Source organism: Orcinus orca, chromosome 7 (genome assembly GCF_937001465.1).
Source record: "Orcinus orca chromosome 7, mOrcOrc1.1, whole genome shotgun sequence".
Lineage (NCBI taxonomy): Eukaryota > Metazoa > Chordata > Mammalia > Artiodactyla > Delphinidae > Orcinus > Orcinus orca.
Window position 1 is genome coordinate 21810761 of NC_064565.1, and position 21153 is coordinate 21831913.

General features: G+C 44.2%; 1 long non-coding RNA gene across 1 annotated transcript in view; it reads right to left on the reverse strand.

The window, feature by feature from the left end:
• Nucleotides 1-20946, reverse strand: part of LOC117203919 (uncharacterized) — a 131858-nt gene extending 110912 nt beyond the window's left edge. The window contains exons 1-2 of the long non-coding RNA XR_004486881.2: nucleotides 19094-20946; nucleotides 13035-13170 (exon numbers count right to left, since the gene is read on the reverse strand). This is a non-coding gene — a long non-coding RNA (uncharacterized LOC117203919). The remainder of the gene's footprint in view (nucleotides 1-13034; nucleotides 13171-19093) is intronic.
• Nucleotides 20947-21153: the final 207 nt, after the last annotated feature.

Below are 21153 nucleotides of genomic sequence, written 5' to 3' on the forward strand. Positions count from 1 at the left end.
AGTTCAGAAGGTTGGGAAGTCCAAGATTACGGAGCCAACAGACTGTCTGGTGAGCACAGCTTCCTGGTTCATAGATCAGTCTTTTCATTGTGTCCTCACACAGAAAAAAGGTCAAGGGATCTCTCTACAGCCTGTTTTATAAGGGCACTAATTCCATTCAGGAGGGCTCTGCCCTCATAACTTGATCACCTATGAAAGGCCACACCTCCTAATACAATCACATTGGGGATTAGGATTTAAATATATGAATTTTAGGGAGACACAAATATTCAGTTTGTAAATAGCAATTAGTGAAGAAAAAGAAATAAAAGGAAACCAGATTGTAAAAAAGAAGTAAAATTATCTCTATTCACAGATGACATGACCTTGTACATAGACAATTCTAATGAATCCAACAAAAGCCTAGTAAAACTAATAAATGAGTGTGGCAAAGTTATAGGAAACAAGATAAGTTACACAAAAATCAATTGTATTTTATACACTTGCAATAAATTATCCAAAAATAAATTTATGAAAACAACTCAATTCACAATAGCATTAAAAAGAATAAAATACTTACAAATAAATTAACAAAGAAGTACAAAATGTATATGCTGAAAGCTACAAAACATTATCAAAAGAAATTAAAGAAGAGCTAAACAAATGGATAAATATGCCATGTTTATGGATCAGAAGACAATATTAAGATGGTAATAATCCCCAAAATGATCTGCAGATTCAAAGCAACATCTATTCAGAATCCTAGCTGACTTCTTTGTAGAAACTGACAAGCCAATTCTAAATCCATATTGAATTGCAAGGGACCAGAATAGCCAATACAATTCAGAAAAAGGAGGACAAATGGGAGGAGTCACACTTTCCAGTTTGATAATTACCACAAAGCAATGTTAATCAAAAAGTGGTACTAACATATCGATGGGCATTTAAATGAATGGAATAGAATTCAGAGTCCAGAAGTAAATCCACACATCAATGGTCAACCAATTTTCCACAAGAGTGTCAACAGCATTCAAGGGAGAAAGAATAGTTGTTTCAACAAACGGCAGTGGGACAACTGATTAGGCACATTCAAAAGAATTAAACTAAAACTTTACCTCACACCATATTCAAAACAAACAAAAATTGAATCGAAGACCAAAATGTAAGAAGTAAAACAATAAAACTCTTAGAAGAAAACATAGAGGTAAACCTTCATGACTTGAGATTTGGCAAAGGATTCTTAGATGTGACACCAAAAGCACAAGCAAAAAGAGAAAAAATAGACAAATTGGACTTCATCAAAATTAAAACCTTTTTGGGACTTCCCTCGTGGTCCAGTGGTAAAGAATCTGCCTTCCAACGCAGGGGATGCGGGTTTGATCCCTGATCAGGGAACAAAGACCCCACATGCCGTGGGGTAACTAAGCCTGTGCACCACAACTACCAAGCCCACGCATCACAACTACAGAGGCTGTGCGCCTCAACAAGGGAGCCCGCGTGCCACAAACTGCAGAGCCCACATGCTCTGGAGCTCCCACACCACAGCTAGAGAGAGAAAACCAGAACTAGAAAGAACGCTACGCGCTGCAATGAAGAGCCTGCACGCCACAACAAAGATCCCACATGCCGCACCGAAGACCTGATGCAGCCAAAGAAATAAATTAAATTAATTAAATTAAAACCTTTTGTGCTTCAAAGGACACCATCAAGAAAATAAAAAAGACAATCCACAGAATGGGAGAAAATATTTTCAAATCATGTATCTGATAAGGGACTTGTATCTAGAATATATAAAGAGCTTTTACTTATAAAGAATTCAACAGTAAAAAGGCAAAAACTCAGTTTACAAATAGGCAAAGGCTCTGAATAAGTGTTTTCCCAAGGAAGATATGCAAATGGCCAGTAAGAACTTGCAAAGATACGTGACATCACTAGTCATCAGGGAAATGCAAATCAAAATCCCAATAAGATACCTATTCACACCCATAGGATGACTATAATCAAATGTCATATAACAACAAGTGTTGGTTAGGAAGTGGAGAAAATGGGACCTTCATACAAAGCTGGTGGGAATTTAAAATGGTGCGGCCACTTTGGTAAACAATCTGGCAATTCCTCAAATAATCAAATACAGAGTTACAGTATAACCCACCAACTCTACTCCTAGGTATATACCCAAGAGAAGTTAAAACATACGCCCACATGAAAACTTATACATGAATGTTTATAGCAACATTATAATAGGCAAAGTTAGAAACAACCCAAACATCCATCAAACGAAGAACTGATTAACAAAATGTGGTTTAGCCACACAATGGAATATTATTCAGCCATAAAAGGGAATGAAGTGCTGATGAATTCCACAACATGAACAAACCTCAAAAACATTATGCGAAGGGAAAGAAGGCAGTCACAAAAGACCACAAATGCCATTATTTCATTCACATGAAACGTCCAGGATAGGGAAATCTACAGAGTCAGAAAGCAGATAGGTGGTTGCTTACGGTTGGGAGCTTGGCAATGGGGGGATAGAAGGGTGATAGCCAAAGAGTCTGGGGTTACTTTTTGAGGAGATGAAAATGCTTAAAACTTACTATGGTGATGGTTGTACATATCTGTGAATACACTAAGAAAGGTTGAATCGTACATTTTAAATAACAGTATTGTATATGAATTATATTTAATAAAGCTGCTTAAAAATATTTGAGCCATTGGCTGTTGGGGTCTATTTGCTACAACAGTTCAGCCTGTCCTAACTAACACAACCCATAATCTCACAATCCATTCATATGCTTATTTTGATATATACCCTCTATACTTTGTTTTGCATAAATATAATTTTTTAAAAAACAACATTCTGTAATGTGCATTTTCACTTAATTATAACTATTGTTCTATGTCAATAAATATGCTTTTTTCATTTTATTTACTAGTGAGCATTTCATTTCATTTTCTGTTTTCTTATAATTTTAAATCTTGAGTTGACCAACAGCTGAGCTTCCTTTTTCTTTCAATTTTAATTTTACCATAGCATATCAATTTTTAACTTTTTTCTCTTTTTGTTGTTGTCATGTTTTACAATCAGAAAGATTTCCTTAACTTTAATACCAATCTCTCTAGCATATTTTTAAATTAATTTTTACTGGAGTATAGTTGATTTACAATGTTGTGTAGTTTCTGCTGTTAGTTTCTGTTGTGTTAGCAAAGTCAATCAGTTATACATATACATATGTCCACTCTTTTTTAGATTCTTTTCCCACATAGGTCATTACAGAGTATTGAGAAGAGTTCCCTGTGCTATACAGTCGGTTCTTACTAGTTATCTACTTTATATATTGTAGTATGTTTATGTAAATTTCCAACCTTCTATCTTTTCTCTCTAAATGTTCCTTTTTATAGTACCCTATTCTCTTCCATGAACATAAAATCTTCTCTTATGCCTCTGAAGATATTAATTACAGGGTTCTTTTTTAGTGTTGGTCTGACCTCCACATTGTCTGCTTTCTCTGGTTTCTTTTCTCCTTCCCTCCCGCCCCCCAGTTTGTTCACTTTCTTCTCTGTCTTTCATCGTAGAGGGCTATTTTAAATATATGTTTTTCACTGGCTTTTTGTTCTTGTTTAAAAGTGAGGCACTCATGACTGGAAACTATTTGTGTGTGGGTGCAGTGTGCTAACTGGTGAGCACACTGTACAGTCAGAGAGTGGGGACCAGACTCCTTTGTTGTGGCTCCTCAAATGTCAGTGTCAGGAGTTCTTTTATCTCACCCTAGTTGGTGTCTCCAGGCAGAAGTCTAGTGCAGGCTAGACACCTCCTAGCCTGCACTCTTAGGTATGGCTGCCCGCATTCTGGTTGCTGGGAAAGGCAAGGGGGCTAGAGGTAACCCCGCTCAGTATGTAGAGTGTCCCTTGATCCCCTTTTTATCTCTTTGCCTTACTTCTATCCTTAGCTGTGTGGTCACCTGCAAGCCCAGAGCTGCTCCATTTCAGTCTCTTCCCAGGGCACCTTTGTCTGTTCAACCCACTCCAATCAGTTCTCCATCCTGATCTCTGCCATGAAGCTTCTCTTGTCCAGGTCCTCGATGGCCTCCATCTTGCTAAATTCAAAAGATGTTTTTCTGTCCTCATCTTACGCATCCTCTCAGAAGAATTCAACACAGTTTAGTATTCACTCTTCCTAGGAATCCCTTGTTTATTCCATGACAAGAGAGCTCTCTACTCCCTTCGCTTCGACAGAATTCCCTTCTCTGATTCACTTCCTACAATCTTTTACAAATGTAAAACAGACATGCCACTCTCCTGCCTAAGCACAGTGAAGCATCTCATCACGCTTTGAAAGCATCCAGTTTCCTTAACATGACCCCAAAGTCTCCATGTCAACTCTCTCCACCTGCCCCTTCAGCTCATCTCTGACCACCCTCTGTGCACTGACTCTGCTCCAGCCAACCTGGGCCTCTTTCTGTGACTGAAACACACCCAAATTGGCCCCCTGAGGGAGTTCTGCACTTCTGTTCTTCTCCATTAAACGACCTGCTGTCAGATCTTCCCAAAGCCGGCCCCTTCTCCTTATCCAACCTTCAACTCAAGCATCACCTGTTCACCCAACCCAATGATGTGTTCCCATCACCGTGACCTCTGCTACACTTACTGCATCAGTCAGTTCTATTGTCACCATGACATTTAAAACTGTGTGATATGCAATGAGGAGAGGGATGGCGGGAGGGACAAATTAGGAGCATGGGATTAACAGATACAATCTACTATACAAAAAAGGGTTTACTGTATAACAGACACAATCTACTATACCAAAAAAAAGGGTTTACTGTAGAGCACAGGGAATTAATTATACCCAATAGCTTATAATAATTTTTAATGGAATATAATCTGCAAAAAAGTTGAATCATTATGTTATACACTTGAAACTAACACAATACTGTAAACCAACTATACTTCAATAAAATAAAATTACGTGATGTTACCTTGATTACTTCTTATACACTTTCTGTCTGAATCCCCTACAAGAATGGAAGCTCCAGGTGGACAGAAGTATTGTCTGTTTTGCCCACAAGCGGCGCCCGGCACATGGTGGATCCTTGATAAGTGTTCACTGCATGAACACATGAAGTGGTTACACGTGTGGTGAGCTCTCTGTGGGAAATCACTGTAATACCGCACAAGAAGGATCCATCTTCACCTCAGTCTGCCACCTACATGGAACGCTTGCCAACAGAACAGATTTAAAATGCTCCTTGACCACCATGGTGCCCCAAACTTCTTATCACCACACAGAGCACAGAACTTCTACCCAGAAAGGCAGAGGACACACCTCACAGAGCCACTTCTCATCAGTAGAAAAGCAGGCACCTAGCAAGCAGTAAAAATCTTCCACAGAAATTAGTTAAGAAAAATTCAATGCCTCGAGACAGAACTTTGGACAAGTACACAAGTAAATTCTAAGAATTTAGCACAAATCACTGCAGTATGTGGGTAAGCAGAGAAATAGCCAAAATAGTCTAAAAGAGACTGCTCTCTTGTTCCCACTGCTTATGGGCTCCAGCTACTTCCTTGGTGTGAAAGAACTAAAAGTTGGCATCAGAATTTGCTGTAAATCTTTTAGATTACATTTATATAAATGTGCATGGTAAACTGTATATGGGTATCCCCAAAAAATGGTGAGGAATTAGTCACGCTCAACCAATTCTGACTTAAAGAATGTTTCTTGATATTTCATACATGTAGCATACAAACGTGTGGACACTCCTGTACTTTCTTTAAAGTGTGAACACTTTTTGACCCTAAAATTCTACTTTAAGGAAGTTAACCAAAGGAACTAATTAAGAATGTGAATGAATTTGGGGCTAGAAGGACAGTCATTACATTATCATTTATAATAGCAACCTAAATGTCCAACAGTACGAGATAGGTTAGAGCCATCTAAAAAATTATTCCGTGCAGAAATATTTATTGGCCTCGAATGAGTTCACTAGGTTGAAAAAAGCAGGTCACAAAATAACATGATCCCATTGTATTTATACGATACATATATGTACACATATATATACATCTACTATACATGGAGAGAGAGAGGAAGAATATAAATACCAAAATGAAATTTTAAAAGCAGTTTCTCGGGCTTCCCTGGTGGCGCAGTGGTTGGGAGTCCGCCTGCCGATGCGGGGGACGTGGGTTCGTGCCCCAGTCCAGGAAGATCCCACATGCCGCGGAGCGGCTGGGCCCGTGGGCCGTGGCCGCTGGGCCTACGCGTCCGGGGCCTGTGCTCCGCGGCGGGAGAGGCCGCGGCAGTGAGAGGCCCGCGTACCGCAAAAAAAAAAAAAAAAAAAAGCAGTTTCTCTAGATAATAATAATATGGAAGATTTTTAAATATTTGTTTCATTTTTTTTATCCTAATCTAAATTTTCTGTTTTTCGTATAACGAATAGCTGCTACCATTGCAATATGAAAGAAAAAAACCATAGAATTTTAATCAAAACTTTGTCAGTGATCAGAACGGGCACAATCAAGTAGGAAATACGCTTTACAGTGGTTCTTAATCAGTTTATCTCACCTGAAAGAGCCACCCATAATGCACACATGGACGACAACGCAAGCCTTTAAGCCTAAAATCAACTGATAGAGCCCAGTAGACACCTCCGATTTGGATCTCTCTAGACACAGCTGGAGGACCATTTCTTCCTTCCTAAATCTGTCTAATCCTTTAACCTCCATGAAGCTACTACCCCAAGCTTCTCCCTTTAGCTCTCTCATCAGCGTTTTTATTCTTCTTCTTTGGCTCCTTGTCTTAGCCTGGGCTGTCATAACAAAACTCCAGACTGGGTGGCTTACACAGCAGAAGTTTATTTCTCACAGTTCTGGAGGTGGGATGTCCAAGAAAGATGCAGGCGGATTCAGCGCCTGGTGAAAGTGCTCTTCCTGGCTTGCAGACGGCGCCTTCTCTGCGTGTCTTCCATGGCCTTTTCTTGGTGCGTGCGCTCGGGGGTCGGGGGGAGAGCTCTGTCTCTTCGTACAAGGCCACTTAACGCCATCACGAGGAGCCCACCCTCGTGGCCTCATCTAACAACAATTGATTCCCAAAGGCCCCATCTTTAAATACCAGCACAGTGAGAGTCAGGCTTTCAACACACGAATTTGGGGGGCGGGGGGGACACAAACATTCAGTCCATAACACTCCTCTTCTCATTAAATACGAATGTTTTCCAGGCTCTGTCCTGATGCCCTACACATTCTCCATCATTCCCATGCCTCGGTGGTTTCCACCCCGTCTTTTTTTTAAATCTCAAATATGACCCAAACACTGACCCCAGACCCAAATCTTCCCTGAGTCCCACGAATGGCTCAAACTCAAATGTCCTGAAGTTTCTACCCTTCTCCAATCTCACTTTAGGATAAAGAAAAACAAAACACATAGGAAAAGGGGGAAATTGCTCAATCCAGGATCTTAAGACCCAGAATTCAGACCTTAGCGTGAGGGTGTGACTGGCCTCGTGTGGAACTAGCAGTGGTCCCAGGTGCTGATGTATCAGGGCCATGAAACCCCCGGCCCTTGGCCTCTCTGAGCTGGCAGACATCTCACTAAGTGGACTGCCAAAACATGCAAACTACGGGACATCTCTAGAAACAAGGGGAGCCGTGGGAGACCTTCCTCCGTCCTCATGTCACAAATGGCATATCAGCTGCCTTCTTGAGGTTTCACGAGCAAATCAAAGTGAAAGCAACCTTGGAACAAGTTAACATCGTCCTTCTCACCAGACGTGGCCTAATTCACATTAGCCCTGGAGATTTCTAGAACATACGCCAAATTTCCTTTTTCCACTCCTCTTAGCAGCCCATGCTCTAGCCATTTCTCTCCCAGGTTAGGGCTCAGCTTCTAGGTTTCTCCATCACTCAAATCGGAACGGTCTTTGCAACATGCAGATCTAGTGCATTTCACCCACTGAAAATCCTGGGATGGCTTCCCCTTATACCCTGGCATAGGATCCTCTAGGACCTGGCTCCTGCCTGCTGCCCACACCTCCACGCTTCAGTCTCGATCACTCTTGCTGCACTTGCTGTTTCTGAGCAAGCCACGTTCTGTCACCTCCACTCCCTTGCACGTGTGTTCACTCACACCTTGCTTCCTGTTCCCAACCTCCCAGCTCCTCTCCTACCTGAGAACTTTCCTGGGAACCCTCCCCTCCGCAACTCGCCGAGATTTCCGGACTCCTTTCTACTTGCCCCCCGTTGTTCCTCGGAGAGCCTCAGGGTAGCCAGACCCTGCCGTATTTTGTACTAAATGCTGACCTCTCTCGCCACTGTATCGCGAGCACCCAGAAAATAGTCATGGGGTCTTTTCGCCTTTCTTCTCACATGCGATTTTGGGCTTAGACATAAATGATCAAGAAATATTTTTGAATGAGTTGATGAATAAAATAATAAGCAAACCAAAGAACGACTAAATGGCACCAATGACCACTAAGATTAAAATACCCTTCAGAAGTGCTGAGGAATCCTTGTGGCCTTGGATATGGAACACTGGAATTGAGGGAATAAAAAGGCTACAGGAGTTATTTGTGTTACATGGGCGTCAGGAGAGTCAGGGTAATCTGATGTTGGAAAGATGTGAGATGTTGGCCTGAAGAGCTTTGCAAGATTCTCTACAATTTGATTTGGTGATTTTTTCCACAGCCGTGAGAAGGAGACACTGTAGCTCAGACCCACTGTTTTTTATAAAATAAACTTCAAAAGATAACCCAGGGAAAACAAATCCCACTGAAAGCAACACTCTGTTAATCAGAGACTCTGAGATGTGACCTGCCCAGGCAAGGTCTTCTGCCAATTTATATTTCCTCTTTAATCTATCCCTGGATGCTACAGTTTTCAACTCGCAGAGATTTAAGAGGCACTTTTGATTAACGGACTTGATTACTGTCCGCTCATGTTCAACCAAGGTGTTCTCCTCTGTGTTTCACATTTCACGCTCCCATAGCACCATTCCCCACCCCCATAGCACCATTCCCCCTTTTATTACAGAAACTGAAGAATGTGATGGCCTGCCAGACAGCAGAGTAATTTATGAAAAATATATTTTTAAAAGGAGAGTGTATTAAAGCTTGAAAAGAACTCTGAGCCTGTTGCTATTTTAATTTTAAATAGTCTATGCAATTAATTAAATGTCAGGTCATACTGACGCCATCAGATTTAGGAGAGTATATGGTATACAACCCCAGAGTCCTAGGAAATATTAAATCAGATTTACCAGGGCACTGCTTCCTATCTTGTTTTTCACATGAAACAACAGTATGGATTGGGTTAAAAAGGAGCCAACTTCCAAAAACCTCTACCTGCTATAAGTGTTTCCATATTTACCACCATTAAAGAGATTAAAAGAAACAGAGATGAATTCCAAATATATTTAAGCACTAACTCTCTCTTTGGTCTTTTATTTTTCTCAAATCTCTCCTTCCTCACACTAGCCAATTTCAGATACTGACTTCCAGGAGGGGATGGATGAGAAAAGCCAGTACTCAGTGATAAGGTAATGAATGCTGCTCACCCTACTTTAGGACAGTTTAATTTGGATATTTACCTGAACTTTGCTCATGGCTTTACACACCTGGGTCTCAATCAGTCACACCAATGTGCACTGTGTACTGTGTACTATGTAGTGTGTCTCTGGTGCAGCTATTCTAGATCAGCAGGAAAGTTGGAAATCCCTTCAAAATGACATTGAAGGGCTTCCCTGGTGGCACAGTGGTTAAGAATCTGCCTGCCAATGCAGGGGACATGGCTTCGAGCACTGGTCCGGGAAGATCTCACATGCCATGGAGCAACAAAGCCCATGCGCCACAACTACTAAGCCTGCGCTCTAGAGCCCACGAGCCACAACTACTGAACCCGGATGCCACAACTACTGAAGCCTGCCTGCCTCGAGCCCATGCTCCACGACAAGAGAAGCCACTGCAATGAGAAGCCCGTGCACCACAACGAAGAGTAGCCCCCGCTCGCAGCAACTAGAGAAAGCCCGCGTGCAGCAACGAAGACCCGACACAGCCATGAATAAATTAAAAAAAAAAAACCTCACTAAAAAAAATGACATTGAAAAAACACAACAGTCAGTGAATATTTATTGTGTGAAGAATTGTGCTACGTCATAGATGCTCCATGATGAATATGACACTATTATACTTTTGAGAAAAGAGGATAACAGCAGAAAATGTGCCTTCTCCTTTTAAATTCTTAATTAGTGATTAAGATAAATTCCTATTTCCAGAGGACCTAATAACTGGTCATCAGGAGATGGACTAGAATCAAGCTGAATGTCAGAAGGAAACCAGTTTTGTTTTTTTTAATTAATTAATTTATTTATTTTTGGCTGTGCTGGGTCTTCGTTTCTGTGTGAGGGCTTTCTCTAGTTGCAGCAAGCGGAGGCCCGGGCCTCTCACTATTGCGGCCTCTCTTGTTGCGGAGCACAGGCTCCAGACATGCAGGCACAGTAGTTGTGGCTCACGGGCCTAGTTGCTCTGTGTACGTGGGATCTCCCCAGACCAGGGCTCGAACCTGTGTCCCCTGCATTGGCAGGCAGATTCTCAACCACTGTGCCACCAGGGAAGCCCAGGAAACCAGTTTTGCATCCAGAATTGGTTGGCTATTAACAACCAATCCTGTGATGACAAAAGCTTAGCACTGACATCCACTGCCCGTGGCAGACATCACTAATCAATTACAGCACTTGGCCATCCCTTCCACAGATATTTACTGGGTGTTTCCTACATGTCAGCACTCTAACTGGCACAGCAGACACTGCAGCGAACAAGGTAAACATAGTCCCTGCCCTACTGGAGCTTATATTCTACTGGGAGAAGAAGGCAATACACAAGAAAGGGTATTTCAGATAATGAGAGGTGAGAGGAAGACAATTAAGCAAGGAAAGGAGATGGAGTGGCTGAGAAGAGGGAGGAGGAAAGGTACTTTAGCTGGGGTGGTCAAGTCCTCTTGGTAGAGGTCACATTTGGAGAGAAACTTGACCAGTGACAGAGGGCCAGCCTGACTGACTCCTCAACACAGGTCTCCTGGCAGCCATTACCAGTCAACTGCCAATTGGCTGTGCTATGCATGAACCCTATACAAGGCACGCTGTGGAATGTAGAAAAGTCCAAGGTAAAAACCATTCAGTGGAGCTGGGGGAACACATTTAATTACATCCAACAGCACAAGATTCTGAAATACAGAGTGGAAGGAAGACTTGGAAAACTTGGATTCTCGTCTTCCTTTCAACCTTTTCGATTCTCAGTTTCTTCATGAGTAAAATAAGAGGGCTGAACCCGATGGTCTATAAAATTCCTTTTAGACCCTATGGTCAATAATTATAACTAAAAAGCAAAGCAGGGTTTTAGACAATTAGAGAGATTAGCTAGATTAAGGAGAAAAGTCTTTTGTAAATGGGATCATTTGAACAGTCAGAGGGAAAAAAAAAAAATGTAGCCACAGCTTCTTGGAGTCTTCTTGGTAATCTCAGAAAGAGCCACAATCAGCCCCTGGTTTTGCAAACAGCTTCAACTGCCACAAGGCAAAGCAGTGGCCACCTTAATCTCTAGATGAAAACTAATTGGTGTGGTCTTCTCAGCCATACACATATTCAAAATCACCATCATCCCAGTCATCTGGTCATCTCAAACACAAAGGGCTACACAAAGGCAAATCACCTTGTTGTGGAATACAGAGGAAAGAGTTACTAGAGATTCATCTAGAAGGATCCACCTTTTACTGCTGCCTGCCCACAGGAGAGCCAGAGTTTTCAGAAGTGACACACAAGGGAATTACAGGTTTGCATGGTAATGATGGGTCTGGATCAAGACTCGTATATTTGTTTCTAAAATTCCTGATCTTCCTTCACAATAGCATTAAAAATAGATCCCAAGTGCATGACAATGTCCCCCTTTTTACAGGCAGGAGTTCAAGTTTGAGTCATCAGCCATGACACAAATATTTGTATGTTACAGTGATACTGTGTTTTTAGATGATAAATGATTGAAATTCACTTTGCGGGTACAAAGCGCTTCATAAATACTTAATCTCCAGAGAGACTTCAACTTAGAGTGCCTGAATCCACTTGGACTTCCTGTCCAAGTCACACAGGATCCCTCTCTATTTGTACACAGTTTGTGTCCCCAGCTGCTGATGGATGCTGACTTGGATATGGCCACCCTGGCAGACCGAGACATCCAGAACAAGCCAGGGATGGTCTTTTGAGTGACTTACGATCCACAAACAGCCCCACCAATTCACTGTTCCTCTACTTTTCCATGCTCTGGAGCAAAGATGAAACTGTCTCTGTGACCCATCCTGGACCACAGGGATGGATGGTTTCATGGGAGGATGTTCTCTCCAGAGAAGAGCTCACGCTACCACTCCAGCACTTTGGACCCATGAACTGTTCATGAGCCAAGTGATAGCTCCCACACACCCCAGCCGGGAGCTAAACAGAACGACCAAGGGCTCGTGTTCCCTGGGAACATACAAGAAAGGGCGGCGCGGATACCATCTCCTCCATTATCCCCCCTAAAGCAACAGTTCTGAAGACACTCACTCAACACAGCTTTGGTCTACGCTCCAGAGAGCCTTTAGGGCCAGACTGGAGTGTTCCCAGCCAGAGATTCATGGTTAGTAATAAAGCACAGCAGTGATATTATCTTCTTACTGGTCCTCAATCTTCTCATTTGTAAAATGAAGGTTTGCATCTGTCTTTTAAGGCTTTCACATTGTGGAAAATAATTGGTGGATAAGCCTAAGTTGAAATCCCATCTCCGGCACTTATTGCTTGTGTGACCTGGTTTTGATTTACATGTCTGTGTAATAAAATAATATTTGCTTCATAAGCTAATGGTAAGAAACAAATTAATTAAGCATATGAGTGCACTTGTTAAACCACAGTGAGCTGTTTCACACGATATATAAGGTGAGGGTCCTCTTCCATCACCATCCAGCAGTTCCCTCCCCATGGAGATGCTCACTCAACACTGGACTGATTACTTGTTGGATTTAAGCTGACAAGAAACTTGTACCTGCGGTGTAGCTCAAACTCTGCTTGAAAGAAGAGTTTATCTGGAGCATCTCTGTTGAAGGTGGAGACCCCAGGCTAATCACACCTCCTCACTGGTGAAATCTGGTTATAGCATCCGGGCATGCAGTATGAAGGATCTGGGTAAAGAGAAAAGGAAATCAGGCACCTGGGAGTGAGTGTTAAGTGTACATTATCTGTTTCACTAGCTTAGTGGCTTTAAGACAATTTCCATATTATATGTTGTGATTTTATGGGTCAGGAATTCAGGCCAAGTTTAGCTGGGGGATGTTTCAGTTCCACATAGCATCAACTGAGATCAGGCTGTGATACTTAGACGGTGTGATACTTAGGCTGAACTGGAGGATCCAAGACAGCTTCACTCATAGTTGGGGGGCCTTGGTGTGAATGGCTGAAAGGCTGGGCTCAGCTGGACTGTCAACTGGAGCAGCTACACGTAACTATGCCAACATGGTGGCCTCAAGGTAGTCAGACTTCTTACAAAGTAAGCTGGGGCTTTGAGGTAGTGTTCCAAGAGACCAAGGTGGGAACTTCAAGCCTTCTTCTAACCAAGCCCTGGAAGTTATACAGTGTCACTTCGGCCACATTCTATTGGTCTAGTGGTTCTGTTGGACCACTAAGGCTGCTCCACATTCAAGGGGATGAATAGCAAAGAATCTGCAGCCATCTTTAATCTACTCAATACCCGAACCTCAGTTCTGCTTTCTAGAATGAGCTGTGGGTACCACCCTTTCCATCCTCTCATCCTTCCCAATGTCCTGCCAACGTCTTCCTCATGTAATAAGGAAGCCAAGACTGAGATATCACCAGGGTAACAGAAGAACCTCAACAGGTAACCCCCAAGTGGAGTTGCCAGATAAAATACAGGATGTACATTTGAATTTCAAATAATTAAAATAATAACTTTTAGTATGCATTTTTGGAGACATACTAAACAAAAAAAGATTGATCATTTGAAATTCAAATTTAGCTGGGTATTTTTGTTTGTTAATTCAGGTAACCCTACCCCCAAGCGACCTACATGGGTCATGTAGAATTAGGAAGAAAAAACTTAATTTAAGCCATAGAGACTTGGGGATTTTTTTGTTACAGCCAAATGGCCTAAATTGACTTAATTTCTCATTTTTGATGACAAAATATTTTGATTAGGCTTAAGTGCAGCTCTAATATTTGAAAGGAAGTTGGCAGCTCCTCTGCATAACAAAAGAGAAAATTGAAAGCTCTGGGATGTCATTTGAGAAGCAGAGATGGAAAGAAAACGGATAAAACACAGCCTCAGCCATCAGGAAATCTCCTGCCTGCTTGAAAAATAAAATAAGAGAAAATGATGGTAGTGAGTAGTCCTGAGGGCACAGGAGTCACTGTGGGTTTGGAGGAGGCATGGAAGGACTTCGTGGGAAAGGTAGGCTTGCCTGACCTGGGGATGGCCTGATAAGCAGGATTTAGACACCGAGGAGGTGGGAGCAGGAATGTCCTGTGGGAAACAGCACGGCCACTTTTGTCTGTGCTGTTTCTTTCCAGCTTCTTCAGCACCTGTGGGCCTAGGCTTCCAGGCAGAGATGGAGATAAAGCACCAGGTGGCCAATGGGCCCTAGTTCACAGGACTGCTCGGATGCTGACAGATCGACTGCATGCCACCACAGAGGTGTCTGTGACTACCCTGGGCCTCTGGACCCAGAGATGAAGTAAAACCACCTTGCTGGGGAGTTGATGTTTCAACACACAAATCCAAACATTTTCGCTAACTTTTGTCTGAAACGTCAGTGTCATGGAAAATCTCCTTGATAGTAGGGGCCTGGCTCTCTTCATCTTCATGTGGCCCTACCCTACATAGCCCCACCCTTAGTGCATGGTGGGTGAAATAAGTATAAGAACACAATCAACAGGACACGGCCCTAAATATATTGTGAGAGCCCTTTAGCTGCTACAGCTACTCCTTTTGGCCACCAGGGGGAGGCATGGTGTCTTGAACTACAAACTGGTTGGGTTTCAGAACCGGGGTGGATGTGATTCTCAAAAAACAGTTGGTGCCAGGATGCCAGCCTCTGCCAACAGTTTCCTGGGCCCACAGCAAAGGGAGACAGAGAGAGGTAATCATTTTTTTCCCTATAAAACTATTTATCCAATTTAAAGGAATATGCTTTGTTCTGAGATTGTCTTTCCCAGTACATGTTTTATCATTAAAACCTTTCTTTTATGAAATGATGGCAACTATATGTGGCAGAGGGTTATTTTTTATTGTTAACATTCCTATTTAATCCAATAAATAATGGCAACTTTCTGGTGTTCACAAATGATTTTAGAAAATTACTTTTTGGGTTTCTGAAATCGAAAGTCAGGGATCCATTCGCGTAGAATCAGACAGGGCCCAGAACAAAAAAGGGGGTAGAAATAAAGCTCACCTTTGGGTCCCCAGCCTTCTTTCCCACCACCCATTGCTGCTTCCTTCCTGCCCAGCAGGCCCTGGTCAGCGGGTCAGCTCAGGGCCCTCTGCTCTCTCCCTGCCCAACCTCCACCTCCTAGTTGAAACCCATTCTCAGGAAAGAATCTGCCATCAGCAGCTCAGGGAACATTTAAATCACTCCTTTTCTCGCCCAGAAAAACCAGCCTTCTGATCTGATTCCGGAACGCAGATGAGTGCAGCCAGTTCAAGGATTTCACGCATCAGCAGAGGAAGCTGTGAGATGAAACCCAGTCAGTGAGGTGCTGAAAAAGGGGCTTGACGATCCCAATCTGCTTTATCAGGGAGGCCAGAAGGGCTACCCCCAGAGCAAGTGGACCAGGTTCTCAGACAGAAGGTCCCAAATGCTCATTCTTCTTCACTCACCTTTCTGGAAAGTCACAGGTCAAACCCATAAGTGCCTACGATATTCTGTTCCTGATAACAGAGAGCCTTCCATCCACAGGATCAGCGCAGCCAGGGCAAGAGGTGACTTCCCAAATCATAAAGGCCTGCTTCGGACTCACGCCAAGAGGTACTGGCCACAGTGCACGTGGAATACGGTACTGCACTACTTTTAGCAATGACTGCATCCAACAAATCCGTAGGTCTGCGCTGAGACCTGCCATGGGCACCATAGGCACACAAAGGAATATGAAATGCAGGGAGGTTGCCTGCAAAGATGCCCCAAAACGATTGCCAGAATTGAAAAGAGATGACAGCTGGTTTGGGAGACGGAAAAGCTTCATGATCTGGGCCTGGAATAAAGGGTAGGGTTTTGACAGGAAACAAGAAAGGAAGGACCTATTCAACAAAGATACAGCCTGATCCGTGGGCTCGAGCAGAAAGTACGGGGTTGTGTGTAGGGCACAGGGCCCGGTTCAGTTTGGTCAAAATATCAGGCAAGTAGCAGGAAAACAGGGGAATGATAAGGAAAGGCAGGAAGGATCGGCAGGCAGGTAGAGGTGGGCCTGAACCCCAGGGCCACAACAGACCCCTCGGCAGTCTCAGTTGACGCTCTAAGCTCAGCTCCTTGACTATCAAATGTGGATAATGGGCCTTACTTTTCAGAGATTTAAATAAGAGAATGGGTGTGCAATCGGTATTACATTTTAGTTTACAAACACAAGCAGTAAAAAAAAAAAGTTTTAAAGTAAGTTTTACTTTTTTCTTATTCAATTTCTGTTCCAAGCCTCATTCTCCCTGATGTGGGAAGTGTCATGTCCTATAGTTCAGGACTCTGGCTGCAAACGTTCTGGGCCAAGTCGGGCCCACCCAGCCCTCAGTGCTGGCATGTACAGGGGCCTCTCTCACTCCACCTGCCCCTCACGTGTGACCCACGCTGACTGCTCGTCCACCATCCCCACTCCTGGCAGGATGAGTTTGCTGGGGCTGCTGAAACAGAGAACCCCAACCTGGGTGGCTTTAAATAACGGAAATTTATCCTCTCCCGGTTCTGGAAGCTGGAAATCTGAAATCGAGGTGTCCGCAGAGCCATGCTCCTTCCAAAGGCTCTAGGAAAGAATCCTTCCCTGCTTCTTCCTCGCTTCTGGTGGTCACTGGCAATTCTTGGTGTTCCCTGGCTTGTGGCTGCATCCCTCCATGTCTGCCTCCATCTTCGTGTGGCTGTCTTCTCTCTGCATGTGCAGCTCTTGTCCAAATGTTCCTCTACTTCTAAGGACAGTAAACTATTGGATTAGGGCCCACCCTAATCCAGTATGACCTCGTCCTAACTTGAGGATATCAGCAAGACCCCACTGCCAAATCAGGTCACATTCTGAGGTTCCAGGTGGACGTGAATTTGGAAGAGACACTATGCAATTCAGTGCACTCTCTGAGAGGTGCCCTCCAGCCCACGGATCTCCCCTGCTGGTTCTATGCCTCTCAAAGGCACCTGGGTCTTTCTGGCCCTCTGCTGTGGGGCTAGGGGACAGCCCTCTCTGCTCTGAGACCCTCCCACCCTTCCTGTGTTCCCCCCAGGGGCTCAGGTCCTCACCCCGAGGTCCCATAAGCCCAGCCCTTCCCTGGGAACTTGGCTGAAGGTGGATGAGAGCAACGTGGCCTCCCTGGGCTCAGACCCACCAGCACCCCGTCTCTTTTCACCCCCAGCACTGCCTTCTCTCTCCCCAACCTGGGACCATTGTGTCTATTTACTACCTATGCTCCCAAGTCTATCGGGGAAGGCCTACACTTTTTTTTTTTTTTAACATTTAAGGATGCTTTCATATTTTGTAGTGACATCAGTTTTTCAATAGAAAATATTTGGCCAAGTGTGACATAGACAACGTACATTTGAGCTTGGGTGAGTTTCTAGAGGTGATTTAAATGGTATGTGATAAAGTTATTTTTACCCTAGCTCCTTGGTTCTTTTTTTTTTTTTTTTTTTTAGGCCTAAACTTCTGAAACTCAAAAGCCAAGAAAAGAACTCTTTTCTGCAGAGCTTTGGACTTCCTGACATGCATCTCACTGGCTAAACAGGGCAAAGGGGGTCTGCTAAGAAAACACCAGCAGTAAAGTGACTCATAATTTGAAAATACTATCCCACTGCCCCACTCAGCCGCCCAGCTCACTGAACGTGTGTGAAGGTCTAGTGTTGTCCCCAGGGTGTACATTTCTGTCACCCAGGATGACCAGCCATCTGGGTTTGCTTTGCTCTCAGTGCTAAAAGCAGGAAAGTACCAGGCAAACCAGAACACGACCGTCACCCTGCAGTAAACGTCATGACCTTCCCCAGTCCAGGGATGCTAAACAACCCTGCGGGTGGGGATTACAGCTCAGGTCTTAGAATCCAAAGTGTTGAACAAACAAGAAGTCTCTCCAACAAAGGCTTTTTTTTTTTTTTTTTTTTTTTTAAAGAGGGCTACTGGTTATAATGTCAGAGAAACGCCAGCAGCTACTGGCGTTTAGCAACTGGTGGGATACCACAGAGGCATCACCGAGGGAGGACTCGGATAGCCAGGTCCTCTTGGGGGGGCTCACCCCGCAGCCCTCCCCTCACACGTGGCCTTCTCTATGACTCTGGTCCTCACTCGGCCAGCCGCTGCCCCACCACAAAAAGGACACTCGACTTCTGTTCCATATTCTCGGAAATAAAAATATTGTAGGCTAGCCTACCCCACACCCCCGGGGATTCATTCTTTCCGGCTTTCTGCGTTTTGACTGCAGCCGGGCAGGCGTCTGATTTCTGCAGCTCGTCTGCGGGGCGGAAAAGCAACGTGAAGTTCCACAGCCTGAAACCGAATTTCTGGTAGGAAGGTACCATCTGGTGGATATTGCGGAAACTGCTCACGTCCTGTGCTTGAAAAGGAGCATCTGAGAGCAGCTCGCCCGACAGAAGGCACATGGAACTAGTACTCCGAGACTGAGCGAGAGCTCAACATCCAGATACAGGCTCTTTCCCTTAAATATTGGACTCCACATACAGCTATTCTCAGAACCAGTCAGAAGCATCTAACAGGGTCTGTTTCCTGGCCTCCTTTGTCCCGTTTACAAGGACAACCGTCCCCTTACCTACGGTTTGTCTCTCTGTGGTTTCGGTTACCCACGGTCAACCACGGTCTGAAAATAGTAATTAGCGAATTCCAGAAAAAAACAGTTCATACCTTTTAAAGAGCGCGCCATTCTGAGCAGCATGATGAAATCTCGCGCGGTTTTAAATCCCGCCCGGATGTGAATCAGCGCTTTGTTGGGCGCAGCCGCTTATTGGTCACTTAGGAGCCGACCGGTGTCAGATCAACAGCTGGGATGCCTCCGGGCTTGTGTTCGTCACCCTTATTTTACTGAATAATGACCCCAATGCACAAAAGCGCTGGTGCTGGCAATTCGGATGCCAACCAAAGAAAGTGCTCCCTTTAAGTGAAAAGGGGAAAGCTCTGTTTGTAATGAGAAGAGAGAAAAAAAAAAAATCATATGCTGAGGTTGCTAAGATCTACAGTAAGAACAGATCTATCCGTGACATTGTGAAGAAGGAAAAAGGAGTCCCTGCTAATTTTGCTGGCGCACCTCAAACTGCAGAAGTTACTTACGACCACAGCACGTGGTAAGTGCTTAGTTAAGACAGAAAAGGCATTCAATTTGTACAATAAGATACCTTGAGAGAGACCCATTCACATGACTTCTATTACAGTATATTGTTATTTTATTTATTTGGCTGCATTGGGTCTTCGTTGCTGCACACGGGCTTTCTCTAGTTGCAGCAACCGGGGGCTACTCTTCCGTTGAGGTGTACGGGCTTCTCATTGCAGTGGCTTCACTTCTTGTGGAGCACGGGCTCTAGACGCGCGGGCTTCAGTAGTTGCGGCACACAGGCTCAGTAGTTGTGGCTCGCGGGTTGTAGAGCGCAGGTTCAGTAGTTGTGGCTCATGGGCTTAGTTGCTCCACGGCGTGTGGGATCTTCCCGGACCAGGGCTTGAACCCGTGTCCCCTGTATTGGCAGGCAGATTCTTAACCACTGAACCACCAGGGAAGTCCTATTTCAGTATATTGTTATGATTGTTCTATTTTATTATTAGTTATTGTTCATCTTTTACTGTGTCTAATTTATAAACTAAACTTTATCACAGGTATGTATGTATAGGAAAAACATAGTACATGTAGGATTTGGTACTATTCATGGTTTCAGGCATCCACTGGGCGTCTTAGAACGTATCCCCTGTGGATAAGGGGGGGACGACTGTAAATCAAACAGCTATTCAGTGTCTATTCTGTTCCTCTAAAGTATAATTCTGCTTCTCTTTATCATGGACATTCATCTCTGAGAATTGTATTTTGAGAAATCTAGTCATCCCTCATTCGAAAGCCTGTTGCTTGTCGAGTCCAACTCTCCATGGACAGATTCACACATGTGGTTAATCCTTTTGTGGAGGGGTCCTCTCCCCAGCTTACCACGGTCCCTTCCTCTGAGACTCTGCGCCCCTAATGAAGATGGGGGTCTCAGCATGCTTGGCCACCAGTCCCCGGCTGCAGTTGGTTGAGCTGGGATGGCCATCTCACTCAAGCTGGGCAGCCAGATTCTTGCCTTCCTGGCATTTGGGATTTGGAATCGGTATTCAGAAACCATGAACTGTTGCAGCTAGATCTGCAGTGAGGTGGACTCTGGTACTGAGGGGCGACTGCTGCTACCACGTACACAGGAAAGCAACCAAGGCTGGCCGGCCAGGAGCAGACCCCAGACCGGAGAACAGCCAGCTGCAGAGACCCTCCTGTCTGTGCTCTGGAGCATTCTGTGTCCCGGGTTGCACGCTGGCCCTCGGACTTCATGAGCCTCGCTGTGTCTACCAGGTAATTCCCCTTTTTCTACTGGAGCAGATTCTGTGGTTACTTACAATTAAGATACACACACACACACACACACACAAACACACAGACACAGACACACACAGACACAGACACACACACAGACACAGACACATACACAGACACACACATACACAAACACACAGACACGCGCGCACACAGACACTGATACACACACAGACACACACAGACACAGACACATACACACACACACACGCACACACACAGACATACACACACAGACACATACACAGACACACACGTGCGCGCGCACACACAGACACACAGACACACACACACACACACACACACACTCTCTTTCTCTCTCTGTCTCTCTGAAGATCTGTCAGTAGATCCTGAAGCCCGA